This window comes from Aedes aegypti, chromosome 1 (assembly GCF_002204515.2).
Source record: "Aedes aegypti strain LVP_AGWG chromosome 1, AaegL5.0 Primary Assembly, whole genome shotgun sequence".
Classification (NCBI taxonomy): Eukaryota; Metazoa; Arthropoda; class Insecta; order Diptera; family Culicidae; genus Aedes; species Aedes aegypti.
The window spans coordinates 190,038,861-190,056,518 of NC_035107.1; the positions used below are offsets into that span (position 1 = coordinate 190,038,861).

At 35.9% G+C, this 17,658-nt stretch overlaps 1 protein-coding gene across 6 annotated transcripts in view; it reads right to left on the bottom strand.

Moving 5' to 3' along the window:
• The window catches only part of LOC5577522 (tubby-related protein 4), a 291,601-nt gene that overhangs the window by 185,661 nt on the left and 88,282 nt on the right, over nucleotides 1-17,658 (bottom strand). For 2 of the 6 annotated variants that reach the window (XM_021855559.1, XM_021855552.1), the window contains exon 1: nucleotides 7,305-8,424. The exons of 1 other annotated variant lie outside the window; for it this stretch is intronic. The gene's annotated coding sequence lies outside the window, so the exon portion shown is untranslated. Of the gene's footprint in view, nucleotides 1-7,304; nucleotides 8,425-17,658 lie in introns of those variants that run through there. 3 more of the 6 variants (XM_021855537.1, XM_021855529.1, XM_021855522.1) reach the window with 3 other exon arrangements.

A 17,658-nucleotide genomic window follows, 5' to 3' on the forward strand; every position in this document is an offset into this window, starting at 1 on the left:
TTCTCCTGAAAGTGGAGTGACCTAAGGTGACTTCAAAACTAAACATATTAGTCATATAAGGTACCGTGGGGTAAAGGGATACAGAAAAATCAATAGTCAACTTCATTGTTATGTACAGCTAACGTTAATAATGTAATTCAAACTTTTTTCTGTGGATCACAAATGAGGGACTAATGTACTTCAAATCGTCAATCATTTTGGTTTTTCTGATTGCTATGTATTGAGTATGAGGGACTTGAAAATTTGCGCCAAATGATCCACTTGCCCCACCATGGTGTAATTATGTATGGTAAGAATGATATTACTCTCATTCTTGTTATAAGTGCTAGTTATGTTACATTTTGATACCTTTGAAATCAAAAATAATCTTTATTTGATCAAAATATTATTAAAAATATGTATACATTAATTCACACTAAAAATATAATGCAACTAAAATAATTTGAAGAAAATTCATCTATTTTATTCTCATGAGTTATACAGATGTATTGTAGGATTATTCCTAATGATGTTTTTGCAAAACACTCGTAGTTTAAAAATATAAAAGTACAAAGAATTACTTTGTGTGAATAAATTGTGGAAAAAGGAGACAATGAATCAAACAAACGAACCAACTCATCCATGATCTTTTGAATACTGAGTTGCATGATTAACATGCATGAAAATTTTCAATCGAGAGTTATTTGAGTTTCTCACAACCTTGTTCCCCACTCATCGTGGCGGCAGCTTGTCTACTTCTTCTTGACATTAATGTCCTCACTGGGACAGAGCCTGCTTCTCAGCTTAGTGTTCTTATGAGCACTACCACAGTTAGTAACTGAGAGGTATCTTTGCCAAAGTTGCCATTTTCGCATTAGTATATTGTGTGGCAGCTTCGATGATACTCTATGCCCAAGGAAGTCAAGGAAATTGCTTCTTGTCTACTTGAAGATTTAGAATAAAGAGCTTTTGGCTTATGTGGGAATATTATAAGTTGAATTTTAGAAGTATTACGAGTAATCTTCAATTTATGCAAGTATAAAAAAAAGATATCATGAGCATGTTTCAAACGACCTAAAGTGTTGAAGAATATAGACGGATTTCAAGCCAACTCGACACGCGATTGACAGCACCCCTTCAGAATTCAATGAAACTTTCTGAATGTCAAAAGTATGTGAAACTATGATACTTTGCATATTTTGTTTTTTTTTCAAAATTGATCTAGACTAACATTTGAAAAGGGTCAAAAATGTTTTACCTTTTTTTATAAATTCGTTTAACTCGAAAACGGTAAGACCTACTAAAATGTGTTGTATGGGGGACTGTCGTGAAAAAATATTGAAAGAAAAAAAAAAACATTTTTTACACTGGAAAAAAAAATGATTCAAAACTTTAAAGTCGATTTAAAAAAACGGCCGTTTCAGATTTTGATCATCCTTAAGCAAAAAGTTTCGTAATTACATTGCAAATTGGGCATATTTTAGGGAAAAAAGTTTTCCTAACGTCGAATTTTTTAAGTCCAAAATGATTTTATTTTATTTTTATTTCGCTTTAAATAGTCTAGTATGATCATATATTCAAGGGATAAATGAGTTTTAATCACAAAATAGATAATATTTATTTTATTGGGAGTATTTAAAAGAAATAAAACGAAAGTATACAGAGTTTTTTTTTAAATCAAATACAATTGATCTCGCACCAAACCGCTTATGAGAAAATCGACTTCGTCTAACAATCCGATGGTTTTTTTTATGGTTGGAAAGATATCACAATAATATTTCATTTCTTATTTGATCAAAGTCAATCTTAACAGGTGTCTGGAAAGGGTCAATATTATGCTTATGGAAAAAGTCGTGGTTTGTTTTTATTTCTATTATTGCTATATATCCTAAAACGTAGTGTCTGCACATGAATATTTACATTATTTTTAGGCTTTACTAAATAAATGGAATATTTTTAGTTCATCCTCTGAATTGGTATACCGTTTGGCTGCAATTTGTGTATCACTAATAGGCATAAAACAATGATATTTTTGGGTACCAGGGACAGTTTTAACCTTATCAAACAATTCCACCAGTTCCTCTTACATTTTAACAAATTTGGTGATACATGTATCAGTTTGTTTCACTGCCCAGTCGAATAGTTCTCGCGGAGTTGCAATTGTGTTTCCATAGTCTTTTGCAAGACTTGCTCTTTTTGCCATTCGCTTGAGAGTGCCACCAATAGCGTCACAGGGGCCTTTGCCGTGGGATATGGCAAAAAAGTGCCACTCTGCTTCCAATCCATGTATTTTCTTGAAATTACTTAAGCTGGCAATTTTTTTTTTATTTTTATAATGAGCAGCTGCTCCATCTGACAAAAAAAAAACTTTTGAGAAATTTATTTTTTGTTTAACGAAATTTATCAATTTTGAAATAAATAGCTGAACTGCTACTGCGCCATGGGTCAACACTTCTGATATAATAAAACTGTCGTTTTCCAATTTATTATCTTTTGTATGGTAAATCTCGAAAGGGTGTATCGTTGCTTGGAAATTATTCCAGTGATATCCTTGAGCAGCGTTTTGTATGATAAAACTATAATTTTCAGAAAAGTCGCTAATTACCAGTATTTCACCTTGTTTTAAGAAGTCTTTTTTGTTTCGTAGAAAAAAAGACTGTTCTTTGCAAATAAAATCATGAGTTATGAGCTTATCAACTTTCTTCACGAAATACGTAACAAATTCTTTAACAGGCTTTTTTATAGTTTCTAAGTTACAGCGATCGGTGGTGAGCAATTGCTGAAAAACGACATCTTCTTTGTCGCTTTCCTCTAAAAGCGAGATTAGTTCTCCTGTAGTATTTTCTTTGGGATTATAATTTTCACATGCTCGAAAAAAAACAATCAGTCGTTCTGACTAAAACATCGCATAACAGTTTTTAACTAATTTCTGCCTGAGAGACAATTCCTAAACTGTTAAGCATTTAAGAATTTAATGGGGTATGGATAAAATGGTTACTTTTCAATGTTTGCAATACTGTTGTGATTTCTTTCAAACCATAAAAACCCGTCGGATTGTTAGACGGAGTGGAATTTTCTCAATAAAAAAATACAATCTATTTTCTGATTCAAACTCATTTATCACTTGAAAACACGATCCTATTTGACGGTTTAGAACAAAATCTTTGAAAAAAAATCAGTTTTAGACTTGAAAAATTCGTTGTTAGAAAAACTTTTTTTCCCTTAAATATGCCCAATTTGCAATGTATGGACGACTTTTAGTAAACTGAATTGCGAAACTTTTTGCCTAAGAACAATCAAAATCTGAAATGCCCTTTTTTTTTAAATCGACTTTAAAGTTTTGAATCATTTTTTTTTCAGTGTAGAATTTTTTTTTTCAATATTTTTTTCTAAAACTTCAGAAAATTTCAGACAGTCCCCCATACAACACTTTTTGTAGGTCTTACCGTTTTCGAGTTATACGGGTTTATAAAAAAAAAACTTTGACCCTTTCCAAATGTTAGTCTAGATCGATTTTGAAAAAAAACAAAGTATGTAAAGGGTGCTGCCAATCCCTTTGTCGAGTTGGCGTGAAATCCGTGTATAGACGAAATAAAGAGAGCGATTGTGATACTTTTCTCCGAATACCGTTTCCTCGCATGTCGTTTCCCCGAACGTAAGTTCCTCGAATGACCCATTTCCTCTTCAAAAATGCACCAGAATATGGTAAATTAGAAAGAACTTTTTTTTTGTGTTTATTACAGACACTTTACACCAGAGAGGTGCATTCGTGGCAACTTAGAAAGACGATAAGCAATCAAAAATAGGAGATATTTGGTCATGAAACATGCATACCCTGAAATGGATAAAGTTATGACAATTATGGGTGCCAAGCACTTTTCGGGGAAATGGGCTATTCCGGGATACGCGGTACTTTGGAAATTCGGGGAAACGACTTTCGGAGAACCAACATCCGGATAAAAGCAGCACAACCGAATGGGTCAATTTGCAAAAAACTGTCTATTCTTAGGTCATGCAGATCCTTAGTCCTGGGGATGAACCTGCCTACGGCAGAAAATCCCTTCAATAAAAAGTAATTCAATTCAATTCACAAGATCCTTAGTCTGGCGTTAAGAGCAAAAATCGCGCATTCAGATGTAGAGACAAAGTATATTAAGAAAATGATAATATTTTTAGATAGGATTGTTTTGTCCAGCCTAAGCGAAAATATTTATCAAAAACAAAAACTTGCATTTGCAGTACATGAAATGGAAATTCTCAAACCATGTTACGTATAAAAATATCGAAACTAAGCAGAAACCTTATGTTCGCATTGAAAATTACTTAGGTCGATATAGGCCACCAGAACCAGTTTCAGCTACATATTTAACCTTGGTTCCTAATTAGGCCCATCGCATCGATTTCTCCTGAAAGTGGAGTGACCTAAGGTGACTTCAAAACTAAACATATTAGTCATATAAGGTACCGTGGGGTAAAGGGATACAGAAAAATCAATAGTCAACTTCATTGTTATGTACAGCTAACGTTAATAATGTAATTCAAACTTTTTTCTGTGGATCACAAATGAGGGACTAATGTACTTCAAATCGTCAATCATTTTGGTTTTTCTGATTGCTATGTATTGAGTATGAGGGACTTGAAAATTTGCGCCAAATGATCCACTTGCCCCACCATGGTGTAATTATGTATGGTAAGAATGATATTACTCTCATTCTTGTTATAAGTGCTAGTTATGTTACATTTTGATACCTTTGAAATCAAAAATAATCTTTATTTGATCAAAATATTATTAAAAATATGTATACATTAATTCACACTAAAAATATAATGCAACTAAAATAATTTGAAGAAAATTCATCTATTTTATTCTCATGAGTTATACAGATGTATTGTAGGATTATTCCTAATGATGTTTTTGCAAAACACTCGTAGTTTAAAAATATTAGTTACATTTACTTTTGTTTAACATTCTGAAATCTTTGTATTCTATTCAGAAATATAAGTGTACTATCTGTCTAGAACAATTTATATCGTTAAATAAGGTACGATAATATGCTTTCAATTGGAATATTTGTTTATTTTGCTTTTTCGCAATTCAGCTTAGATAAACCACGAAAAGTTTTGTTTGAACTTTGCATTATTCATTCTTTTATATTTTTTATACCAGAAAGAAACATTCAAAATACTTATAGGTGGGTTAATTCGAATTTTCTATGGAACTTTGACAAATTTAAGCTAGGAATGAAAAAAAATAAAGGAAATCAATATTTGAGGATATTCAAACTGATTCAAATTCGCATAAGCAGTCTGCCAATATGCGATAATAATGCTTGATCCACTTACCCCATCCCATTAAAAAATAGGGGGAAGTGTACCATGTCCAATATATCTGTATTTATTTATAAAAATCACATATTTTTTATGGTGATTCACTCAATTAGAACTGAAATGCTCACCACGTGTTGAAAAAACTGATAAAATTCGATTTTAGACAGTGATACAATGAATTTTTGATTGATAGAAAACAATTTTGAAATTAATTGATGTTTGCAGCTAACAAATTTTCTTGTGTTAGTGTATTACCAGTTTTGCAATAGTATTAGTGTTTAGGTAACAATGTAACCTAAAACGAAGCAATGGTGCGAAAACATTCAACATATTCAAGTATTTATGCTTAATATGAAAAAATGATCCACTTATCCCACTGATACACTTCCCCCACTGTACCTTAAATAATTAGAAATGAAAATACGTTCCATGTGGATCCTAACCAATCTACATATTGGATGAATTTAATATGTAGAGAACTGCAGTAATTTGAATATTTCTTAACAGTTATCAGTCCGGGATAAGACTTGATTGCCATAAATGATCAAAAAAGATGCGGCATTGTAGAATTCACTTCTCATTTTGTACGAGACGAATATTAGTTTGGTATGGGTTACTATTTTAAATTTTTAATTTGAGTCGGAAGAAAACTCGTAATTTATCAAATACATGAACTCCGGAAAACAAACTCGAGGTGAATGTTTAGCAAAATTCCTGTTTATAAGGAACTTATTGACCAAAATTAAGTGATGATTTTGAAGTAGAGGTACAAAACGAATAACTTGAAGCTCACTAGAACACTAATTTGAGGAGCAGGCTCTGGACCAGTAGGGACGTAACGCCAGAGAAGAAAAACACAATAAATTATGCAAAATATTTTAATGGTTTTTAGCAATTCATCCCATTATTCAAATTATTTATCGATGTGTCTAAAAAAAGTATGTAAACAATTGAAAGGAAGTTTTTTCTAAGCAAATTATCACAAATATCAAATTTGGATGCTTTGAATAATCTCACTGACATATCTTTCAGATTCGTTGAAAATGGCAGCGAGGAATTAAATGCCAAATTATGTCTTTGATCAATGAAAATTTTCTTGAATTGTAAAAAAAATTCTATGTGCTTCAAAGAATTCTCATGAACAACTAACAACAATTTCAACACCTTTGTGAAACCAAATATCTTTCACAGACTAAACGTTCTTTTAATGCTACCCAAGTAACCGTAGAGCTGTATATAGTCGCATTAATATCGCTTTATATACTACTAAAAAATATGGCACATAAAGTCATACTGCATTATATGCTTCATTGAAGCAGAATTGAAGTGGAAAAGGGTGTTACCATCAAGCTACCATTCACCGTGCATTTAAGAAAAAAATGTACTTCAAAAAATTATATAACTTTTCTTAATAATTTGGAGCGTGTATTCAATGTATGTTTTAGTGATAATTGAATTTATATTTCGACTTCGAAACCGTTACTCCTACTTAAATATCAATAGCAAGTCTTTTACTCCGAATAAAACAGATACAAAAGCTGATACGACTGCTCTATCAGCAGTAAAAAAAAAATGAGAATTATTAAAGCAATGTAGCAAAACTCAGACATGGGCAAGGACTAATATTTTCCCTGTTTATTTCAAAGAGTTCTATGCATTCATGTACGTATGAACTGAGATTTTTCAAGTTCGATAATGATATCTCTATGTTCAAATAACAATGTTGTGCTGAATTCTTTAGAACTATTCATAAAGGACTATCGACATTTTAATAGAATTTTACATTTTACGGTCCGTTAGCTTGCCCTTGACTTTTCCAACGACGATAGCGTATACATAATAGTGGACTGCAGAACTCAGCGCCGGAATCGGTTATGCAACTGATGCCACGTCTTGTTCCAAGTCGTACCAAAATTAGCACCAAACGATTAGTCAACACGTTAGCAATAAACTAGCCGAGGATTTTGCAGGTGGGTGATCATATACTAAAACTATACCTTTATGCAGCTACGTCGTTTTTTGTTGTTCCGCTTCCTTTTCCAACGTGTGGTGGATGAATGTTTTTTGGCACCGATCCCAAAACAGGACACAGCCCCAGAGCTACCTCGCCCTCAACAGCTCTGCGATGGGAGCTCTATTGAGAGAATTATTGATAAGCTTGGTGACCGGTGGATTTCACTCAGGCTTCATCTGAAATACCAATGATTGGTTTACAATAGAAGCCCCAAGCGATGTGATGAAGGCTGCATTCAGGGAATTGCTTTCAGGTTGTTGTTCTTCTTGAAATAATCCAATTTTGGAAATCACTATTTCTTTGATTTTCCTCTCTCCTCAGACACACATTTCACGTTTGCTACACACTGCCTTTTTTGTGTATCGGAACGCACAAGTGAAAAACGCACACTTATCCAGATCAGAAGACTGCAAAGTTTCCGCTTCGCCGTAGATACTAGGGCAGGAGTAGCTCAAAATTGATAAAAATTATGTCACTTGATGTTTCCGTATCCTCCCTTGTAAGGAAAAATCTTTTCTAGGCTGTGTGCTACTTTTCTGCTCGGATTTTTCCAACACACCTTCGTTCAATTGATAGTAAGTACAAAGATCCAAAGGGAAAAAAGAATTATTGATTTAATAACAGTCCTGTCGAGCTAAAAATAAAATATGTACACACGATTTTCTTTTAGCTTCGTTTTCGTTTTCACACTTGCCAGAAATGGAATCTCAACACTGTGTTTTCTGGTGATTAGTTTTCCAATGAAGCGCAACCTTAAACCACATCAGTTTTCATTCCAAGAACAATGTATCCAACACGAAAATTTTAATTTCAATTCCAATTAACCTTTTCGTAGAAATCCTTCAACACTTTAAAATCGCACAAAAACTTCGCGTAGTCACATTACAAACTTAAGAAAATTCAACCCCAAAGACAACGATGAACCAACTTCAGGAAAAACCTCTGGATGAAAATGGACTACAGAGGTAAAATCGCGTCGCGAATGACACCAACGAATCGCTCCAGGAGAACTTGTTGTAAGGTAAACGTCAAATCTGCAACTGGCGAGAAAATTTTCACTTTTCCGATACAGCAGACCATCGAGCGTCCGTTCTTCTGTTGCCGCCGCCTGGCATTCTACTACGACATTGGGACACGCGATGCCACCCATCTGCGCGCGTTTGTGTTGGTGTGGTGTATCGATTTTCCACCCAACAGCCCGTGGACGACGACGCTGTGTCGGGCCAGAAGTGTTACTCACGGAAAACATAGTGTGTTGCAGGCGTTCCCAAGCCCGTGACATACGTTGCTTTTGGTTATCTCACTATCTGGAACATTACTTAAAATCGTTAAGAACCCCGAATGCACAATTATACTGCGTGAAAATTCCCTGATCCAATGTGATTCTGGGTTATGAAATTCTGAGTCATGACATGCGGGGCAATGAGGTAGAATCGCTCCTGAAGTGTAGAAAGAAAATAGCTGCCCTTTTTATTCCTGAATTGGTCTTTTGATATGCAATATCTACCTTCGGGATGTCGGGCCTTTTTACTTTGTACAATTGCTGTGATTTATATGCTATCATTTTACAACAAAGGTATCTATCGACACCACACCAAAATGTATTCATCAACTATCTTCTCAAGAACAATACTCAACAGTTTTGGTTTACAGTATGGCCTTTTATAATGCAATAAAATCAACGAGTGTACATAAAAGTCGCATAATAATGAACGCACTATATACGGTTTGAGAAGACTACAATTTGAAATTAATATTTCTCAAAATCTAATTAATTTTGGAAAATGCAGTCTTCAGTAAAGTTGTTTATGAGGTGGAGCTCTATATGATAGTACAGTAAGGACCAGATTTTGTCAGCCCCTCGATTAATTTTAGGCTGACAAAATGGGGAACCTGACAAAATCGGGTCATTTTATTTTGTTCCTGTTTTTCAAATTTTGATATGTTACATGGTTACATGACCTTTAAAGGGGGCAATGGACATGGGCGTAGTCAGTTTTTTTATCCGGGGCTCCCCCCTCCCTTATATTGGTAATATCGATTTTTAAAACTTAATAAAAGGCCATTGCCCCTTTGGCTACGCCTATGCGTGCATGGCATCAAACGTCATCATCAATTTTAATGTAAACGTGGTAAAACATGACGATACAATTTTTTTGACAAATTTGAAATAGGCTGGCAAAGTCGGGTCAAAAAGCTGACAAAATCGGGGGTAGACAAAATCGGGGGCTGACAAAATCGGGTCAATATTGTACCTCGTTTAATTCGGAATTTGACCTCTAGGTGGCACTAGTGTGCATGAAACTTTCACTTTCGTTTTGCAGATATCTCAGGAGCCTGACCACTTAGGAAGATGGTGTCTTGGGCAAAGTTGTACAGTAGCTCAAGGGCAATAATTATTCTTAGCAAGAGATTCGACATTTTGCTACCAGGCGGCTAGAGGGCATGCAACTTTTGTTTTGAGGATATTCCAGGACCCTGATAACTTAGAAGTACGGCTTTTTTGGCAAAGTTGTTCAGTACCTCAAGGGCTATCATTATTTAAGTCAATCTCCAATTTCAAGACCTAAATAGAGATAGTCTTTGAGCTACTTAACAATTCTGCTGGAGAAGCCACCTTTCAAGTGATAGGGCTGCTGAGATATATACAAAACAAATGTTTCATGTTCATTGGGGTCATTTGATGGCAAAATTTAGAATCAACTAGCTCAATCCATGATTGCCCTTTACATAAAAAACAACTTTGTCAAAGACGTCGTCTTTCTAAGTGGTCAGTCTCCTGGAACATCTGAAAAACAAAAGTGTCATGTTCACTAGCGCTTGCTGGCAAAATGTTGAATCAACTGCCTATAACAATGATAGCCCTTGAGCTACTGAACAACTTTGCCGAAGGCGGCATCCTTCTAAGTTGTCAAGATCCTAAGATATCCGCAAAATTAAAGTTTCATGCTCACTAGTGTCACCTGGTAGCAAAACCTCGAATTTCTTTGCTCAAATAAAGATAGTCCTTAAGTTAACGAATAACTTTGCCGAATACGCCATCTTTCTAAGTGGCCAGGCTCATGAGATATTTGCAAAACCAAATTTTCATGTTCACTAGCACTTACTGGTGACGGAATTCCGAAACTGAATAATCACTGCATGAAGGCTTTGGAAAATTTAACGATCATTGACACACGAGCCATAATTTCATCCCATTTATCCGCCTGCATTCATACAACACGCATGACATTTATCGTTCGGGGATATGATGTGCTGCCCATTACTGTGTGTCCACACTTGTAACATTCGCCGAGCCACTCTCTTTCTGTTCAAGAAACAGAGGCGAATATTTTCCATTTACTTTGCTATGTTTGCAACAAAGGGGTGTTCAATGATCCAATAGATTATGATTAGGTTGATAAAGGCTGCATTACCAGAAAATATGTAAGTTATTACCAATTTTATGCAAACATAAATCACCCGAATGGCTCGATACTGTAGCAGTCTGTGTGAGTTGCTGCTCTTGAACGCTCTCGTGCCACGTAACGAACGAGAGAGTGAATATTTACATTCATGGGGCTCTCCAATTGCGATGTGCCACGAACTGTTATGATTCGCGAACTGTTACACTCTCCGAATATGGTTCGATCGGCTTATTCTGATCAAAATCCAAACACTGACTGCATGTCAGCTTTTGATCTCCTAAACAACTTTGACAGAGATTATTTTTCTATATCTTATCTTGATCGCGAAGTATTTCATGTCGAACATGAAAAACCAAGGGTGTTGTACAAAGTACAACGCACGACTAATCGCGTTACAAAAATTCGCACGACCGGAAGTTGTGGACTTATCTACATCAAGTGATTCTATAACATTGCCTGGAAAACCATTTACCGAAATGCCGTTTCCCGGAAACCATTTCCTGGAATGCTATTTTCCAAAACGCACTAAAAGTAAAATTTCGCGGATTTCGTTTTTTTTTTGCAGTTTGAATGTCAGAACTGAACGGCTATTCTTTTTTATCGCCACAGCTAAGCGTCGCTGGTTTCAGTCTCGTCGATCGAGGATTTAGATAGATAGGTTAAGGAGGAGAGGAATGCAGCGCGAGTACTCGGCAAAACTTGGAACGATACAGACTGACGCGGAAACAGCAAATCCGCCTATTCCGGGACCAAAAGCGCCGCTTGGAAGAGGTGGAATGCCAAGAACTGGAGTACTGTTCTCAAGAAACGCAAAAGTTCTATCTAAAGCTCAAAGCATCCCACAAATGCTTCATGCCGTCATCTGAAATGTGCCAGGATAAGTATGGGAGCATCATGACTGACGGACGCGAAATGATCGAAAGGTGGAAGTAGTACTTCGATGAACACTTGAATGGCGCAGATAACACAGGCATAGAAGATCAGGACAGGTGACGAAGGTGATGATGGCTACGTCAGCACGATGAACAGTGGAAACCAACCAGCTCCCACGATAGGGGAAGTTAACGATGCCATTCAACAGCTTAAGAACAACAAGGCCGCTGGCAAGGATGGTATCGGAGCCGAATTCATCAAGATGGGCCCAGAGAGGTTGACCAGCTGATAATTAGAATCTGGGAGTCGGAACACCAACCGGAGGAGTGTAAGCAAAGCGTTATATGACCTATCTACAAAAAGGGCGACAAACTGGAGTGTGAAAATTATCATGCCAATCATCTTCCGTTGTCTATCGCCTATGTCAAAACTGCGTGAAGATATCGAGCGAACACTACACTTTTATCGAATACCGCCGGGTACTACGACAAGGTGATAGACTTTCGTGCCTGCTGATCAATATTACGGTGAAGGTGTCAAGAGCCGGATCTAACATTCGAGGCACGATTTTCACGAGATCCGGACAATTTATCTACTTCGCGGACGACATGGATATTATTGGCAGAAAATTTGAAACGGTGACAGATTTGTTCTCCCGTCCTAAACGCGAATGATGAATCGATTCAAAGTAAGACACACTGGTAGGCGGAACTTAGCGCGATATGATACGCCTAGGAAGCAGTGATGCATTTGAACGTGTTCAATTTGCGTTCCAGTTCAATTTTTTCAACGAGAGATCAAGTAGGCTTGAACATTGATCAGTTCAAAAATTTGAACCTGAAAGAGCTGAAAAATGAACGCGTAAGGAAAATAGTTTCCATGGCAGATTTAATAGTAGTTTACGGAACAAGTTGCAGAATGATGACTTTTACAGCACAAGTCGTAAATAGGGTTCCTAGTACCGAGCCCTTTTGACGAGTACCGGTTCTACGGTACTGTCACTCTCAGTACCGGTAGTACCGGTAAAATACCGGTACTGGAAGATTTTTTTGCAATAAATATAAAGCATACAGTATTTGACAAAAAAATGCAGCTTTTTCGAATTCGTCAATAAACACAAGTTTGCTGATGCTTAGTCTTCAATTTTATGAATTATCACACTAAAATATATATGGTCTTAAAATAATAATGAGTTAACCTTCTAATTTATACAATATGTGTTGAAATTCAAGTTTTTTGTGACTGGATGGATCTCATTTATTCAAATATGTCTGTGAAAATACTGTCAAAACTGCAAAGCGTGTTAAAGATAAATGTTCAACTGTCATTCGATTGCGTATTTTTATGACAAGACTTTCAGATACGGACAAAGCTCTTTCAGGGTCATCCGCATGTTGCTCCAATTGTTGCCCATGCTTCGTGAAATGTCAACAAATATTTCGCTTAAAACAGACTTATAATACACGAATGAATTTGAACAATGTATATCAATCTTTGTGCCATATAACTTTACACTTTTAAATTCTACAATATTCTGAAACCAGTCTTTACATTTGTGCCTATTTTTTTTTTTAGAAAACTCGATATTCACTTTATTTATATTAGAAAAACGATAATCCGTTAATCCTGTTGGTAATAACAAGATCTTCTGAATCATTTCCGTCCAATAACTTCACCTTCAGTCATTTTGAATATTCCAAAACATGTTTTAATCAAGATGCAAACTATGAGCGTACTTCTAACGTTTTTATGTATGGAGGAAAACCATACTTAGTGATAAAAAGATGATAATTAGAATAAGCCATTATGTAATACGTTCCTTGATCGACCAGTGAAATTTGCCATTAACGAACTTGACCAAACTTAAGTAACATTTAGTGTGAAGAAATTTTTTGAACCAAATTATATTTTTCATCAGTACCGAAAATACCGGTACTCAATGCTTTCCAGCACCGGTATTTCGGTACCAAAGAACTGTTGGTAGTACCGGTACTTTCGGTACCGGTACTCCCGGTACCAAAACCCTAGTCGTAAATTTATCCTACGAGGCTTGCCGAGTAGGATAATTACGACGAGTGCTGTAAAAACCGAGTTCTGCAACGAGTTACGTACAACATTTTTTGCAATTTCGTAGAAGAACACTTGAGAGTATCAGATATTATATCAGAATGCATTCACCATTATTTTACAATTTCTGAAAAATTGTTGTGTAATGATTCATTACGCAACTCAAAACAGTTGCGTAATGAGAAAGCGTTGCGTAATGAATCATTACAGTACTGGTTTCAATTAGGTAATGACTATTCCCGCACTCCATACTTCAGTGCAGGAAAGTAGGCCGATTCATGACAGATTGGCATGATAAAAAACAGCCTATTACGATGAGAAATTGCAAAAAAAACACTTTCCAATACAGAAAGATTTTCAAAACATGTCAAGGAACATTTAAGATTCCATACATTGTGCGGGATATGCATTTTATCTAGTTTGAAGTAGTTTATTAAAGTTTTGTGCTTTATTGTGCATTTTGAAGTGAATGGGCACGAGAGTTCAATGTTTAATGCGTTCACGTACAAAATTAGAACGCGTTCAGTTTACCTTTTTCTCGCGTTCTCTTTAAGGCCCAAGTAAAAATGGTGCAAAAGTCAAAACTGATAAAATATAAAATGAAATGTTTAAATAGCAGTACTTTTTCTCTTTTTTAAATAGCAGACAAATCGAAGAAAATAAAAACACACAGTTCTATTATTTGCCAAATAAAAAGGCTGTGTGTTCTTATTTTCATCAATTTATTGTTTTATAAGGAGAAAACTGCATTTTCAGTTCTGACTTTTGAGCCATTTTTTCTTGCACCTTAAAATGCATCACTGCTAGGAAGCAGTTTCGGAATAAGTATTTTCGAGCTGGTTGACGAGTTCGTCTAACTCGGATCCTAGCAACAACGTTAGTCGTGAAATACGCAGACGCGTCATCAGTGGAAGTCGTATCTACTATGGGCTCCTGAAGAAACAGCGGTTAATAAAGATTCACCCCTGCACCAAATGCACGATGATTAAAACGCTAACAAGATCGGAAGTCCTCTACGGGCATGAGACGTGGACTATGCTCGAGGAGAATTTGCAAAATATGTGTAGTGTAGTGTGCTATTTCAATACCTAAAAAACAATGCGCTCTCGGGCTAGGCATTGGATATATATAGAAAGCGTTGTGTTTGGATGGGCATCTAATTCTTTCGAAAGAGGTGCACTTTGCGAAAAAGGACCACGTGATTATTGAGCTGAAATCGAATTCAGGTTAACTTCTGCGTTCATTAGTCCTCTCATGGCGTAGGGGTAACGCGCCCTAACTAGAGATCAGGGAGTCGTTAGTTCGATTCTCACTGAGAAGACGAGTAAATTTTTCGCAAATCTTCACATCAATTTGTCCATCTAATGCAATTGCAAATTATATGTAATGTTTAGCTTTTCGATAGTTGTTAAAATAGTTTAGTTTTCAAACGCCGAGTGATAAAGACGATCTTTGGTGGCGTGCAGGAAAACAGTGTGTAGTGGCGAAGAATGAATCACGAGCTCGCTCAACTCTACGACGAATCCAGTATCCTGAAGATGACTAAACTACGCTGAGCAGGGCATGTTGCAAGAATGCTAGACAACAGCCCTGTAAAGATTGTGATCGCATGGGGCGCAGCGAGCAAGGTGGATTGATCAGAAACACCCGGACCTGGAGAACCGTAGTAGTTCTATTTTGGCTATACAATTTCGCTGAAGTTTTAGGTTAGCTGTGGCTAAGGATTTCACGATATGGAGGTTAATTGTTGTTATTATTCTAGTGCTGTAATTACTCTATACTCTATTCAAAAGAATATTAAAGATCATAGAATTTTGTCAAAGCTAGTTTAATCTTTTCGCTTAAGGGGGCAGGATTCGTCGCTGAAATTTCAAAAGCAGTTTTTTCATTCAAAATTAAGAAAATTTACAGGAAAATGTGTTCACAGTATACTACTCTCTAACCGAAACACAGTGAACACTTTTTCATCGAATAATTTTTAGTTTTGACCAGAAAAACTGCGTCTGAAGTTTCGATGATGACGATGATTACGATGACGAAGCGTTGAACGTTAATCTGTTGAATCGGTACTGGATTGTTTATCTCATGATGATTTACTTCCGGAAATCCCATACAAATATACATTACACGTGAATTTTCATGATTTTCATATAAAACGAGTTATACCTGAATATTCAACGATGATAATAATGATGGTCTCATTGCATTCTAGAATGCTTGCAATTTTGAGAGAAAATTAAAAATTTCATGATCTTGCATCAAACATCCGCCAATATTACTTGCATCTTGAATGTAAAATTGCAAACGAGTATGCTCGGTTCTCACGACCGAACTCTGAACAATCTGCACATGAATGGATCTACAGCTCGGTCATTTCATGTGCATAATTTATTTTTCAGTGTAAAATCATGTACAGAGCGTTTTCGCTTGCAATATTCTTTAAAAGAGGACGTTTTGCGTAATTTTTAAGAATTTTGTTTGCAATGTTTGATATAATAGCTGTGTTTTTATGATCTATCACTGAACAATTTATTGCAAATGGCTTTACATGATTTAAGCTAAAAATACGTGGCGTGTAAATCTAATATATATTTGATGTGTAATTCTTGACATTAATCTTTTCGCGAAGGACGAACTCTTGATAATCCAAGGACAATGGTATTACTAGGAAAGATTATTAAAACCACTAGAAACTGTCGAACACAAAAGGCATGCAAATTTCCGAAGTCACCTGTCGACTCCGATAATAAGCCAGTCAAGTTAAGTAACAACTGTCGAAAAATTAGACTGACAGAGTAGTGCCGAGCGATTTTTTTTGGTATTCTAGTCGAGTCGTTTTGATAGGACTTATAAAATAGATATTTTTACATCTTGTGGCCCGCGACATGTTTTAAGAGCAAAGCGGTGGCCCGCCTAACTAGTTAGGCTGAGGATCACTGATATACACTATACTCTATGCCCAGAGAAGTCAAGGAAATTTCCATTACGAAAATATCCTGGACCGACCGGGAATTGAACCCAGACACCTTCAGCATGGCTTTGTAGCCGCGGACTCTAACCACTCGGCTAAGGAAAGCCCCTCAGGACTTCCACATTTATTAATTTAGAGCTTCTCTTTCCAAGAAACATAACTGCACGGTATCAAACTTTCGATTAGTATTGAAGTTTTTTGACAAGGATAAGTACCGTAATCCGGGGGCAAATTGATCACTGGGGTGAATTTGATCAGGTCGGTACCAAATTGCAATGTTAGGGTATTTCAAATTCATTACAAAATTATAGGGTTAGTGAGGTATTTACGTATTTACAAATTCATGTTATTTATATTATTTGTAAATTTATGATCAGCTGGTACTGATCAAAAATGTTGTGTAAGCTCAAATGTGAACTGTTGAACTCATTTCTGAAATGTTACAGCATTACAAACATAGCTTTTTTGCTCATAAAACCGTTTTTTGACAAATAACCTTTTTTTTCAAAAAAAAAAATTGACTGCATTTAGGCGTATTATGTAGATTTACAAAATTTAATTTTGCAATAAAATGATGAAATATACAAGCTGTAAAAATTTTGACATCATGTTCAAATTTTAGAGATCCAAATTTAGTAGATAGGGATTTTTTTATTCTTAAACCTCTTGCGGTTGAAAACCACTGGTATAAGTGATTGTGATAGGTAACAATGATACTTCGTGATACTTTTATTGCAAAATTAAATTTGGACGCCTTTTGTGCTAGAAAAGCTCGTCAGCTGGGGCCTAACCGGTCGTATTCTGCATTTTATTCGAAATGTTCTAACAAATCGTTTCTTCAGGGTAGTCATAGAGGACACAAAGTCTGCATCCTTTAAGGAGGAAACCAGTGGGACCTCAGGGATCCGTCATATCGATAACCCTGTTCCTGATTATAATGGATGGCGTTTTCGAAGATCTCCCTGCCGCAGCCCATATATTTATATACGCGGACGATATACTAATAGTAGTATCTGGAC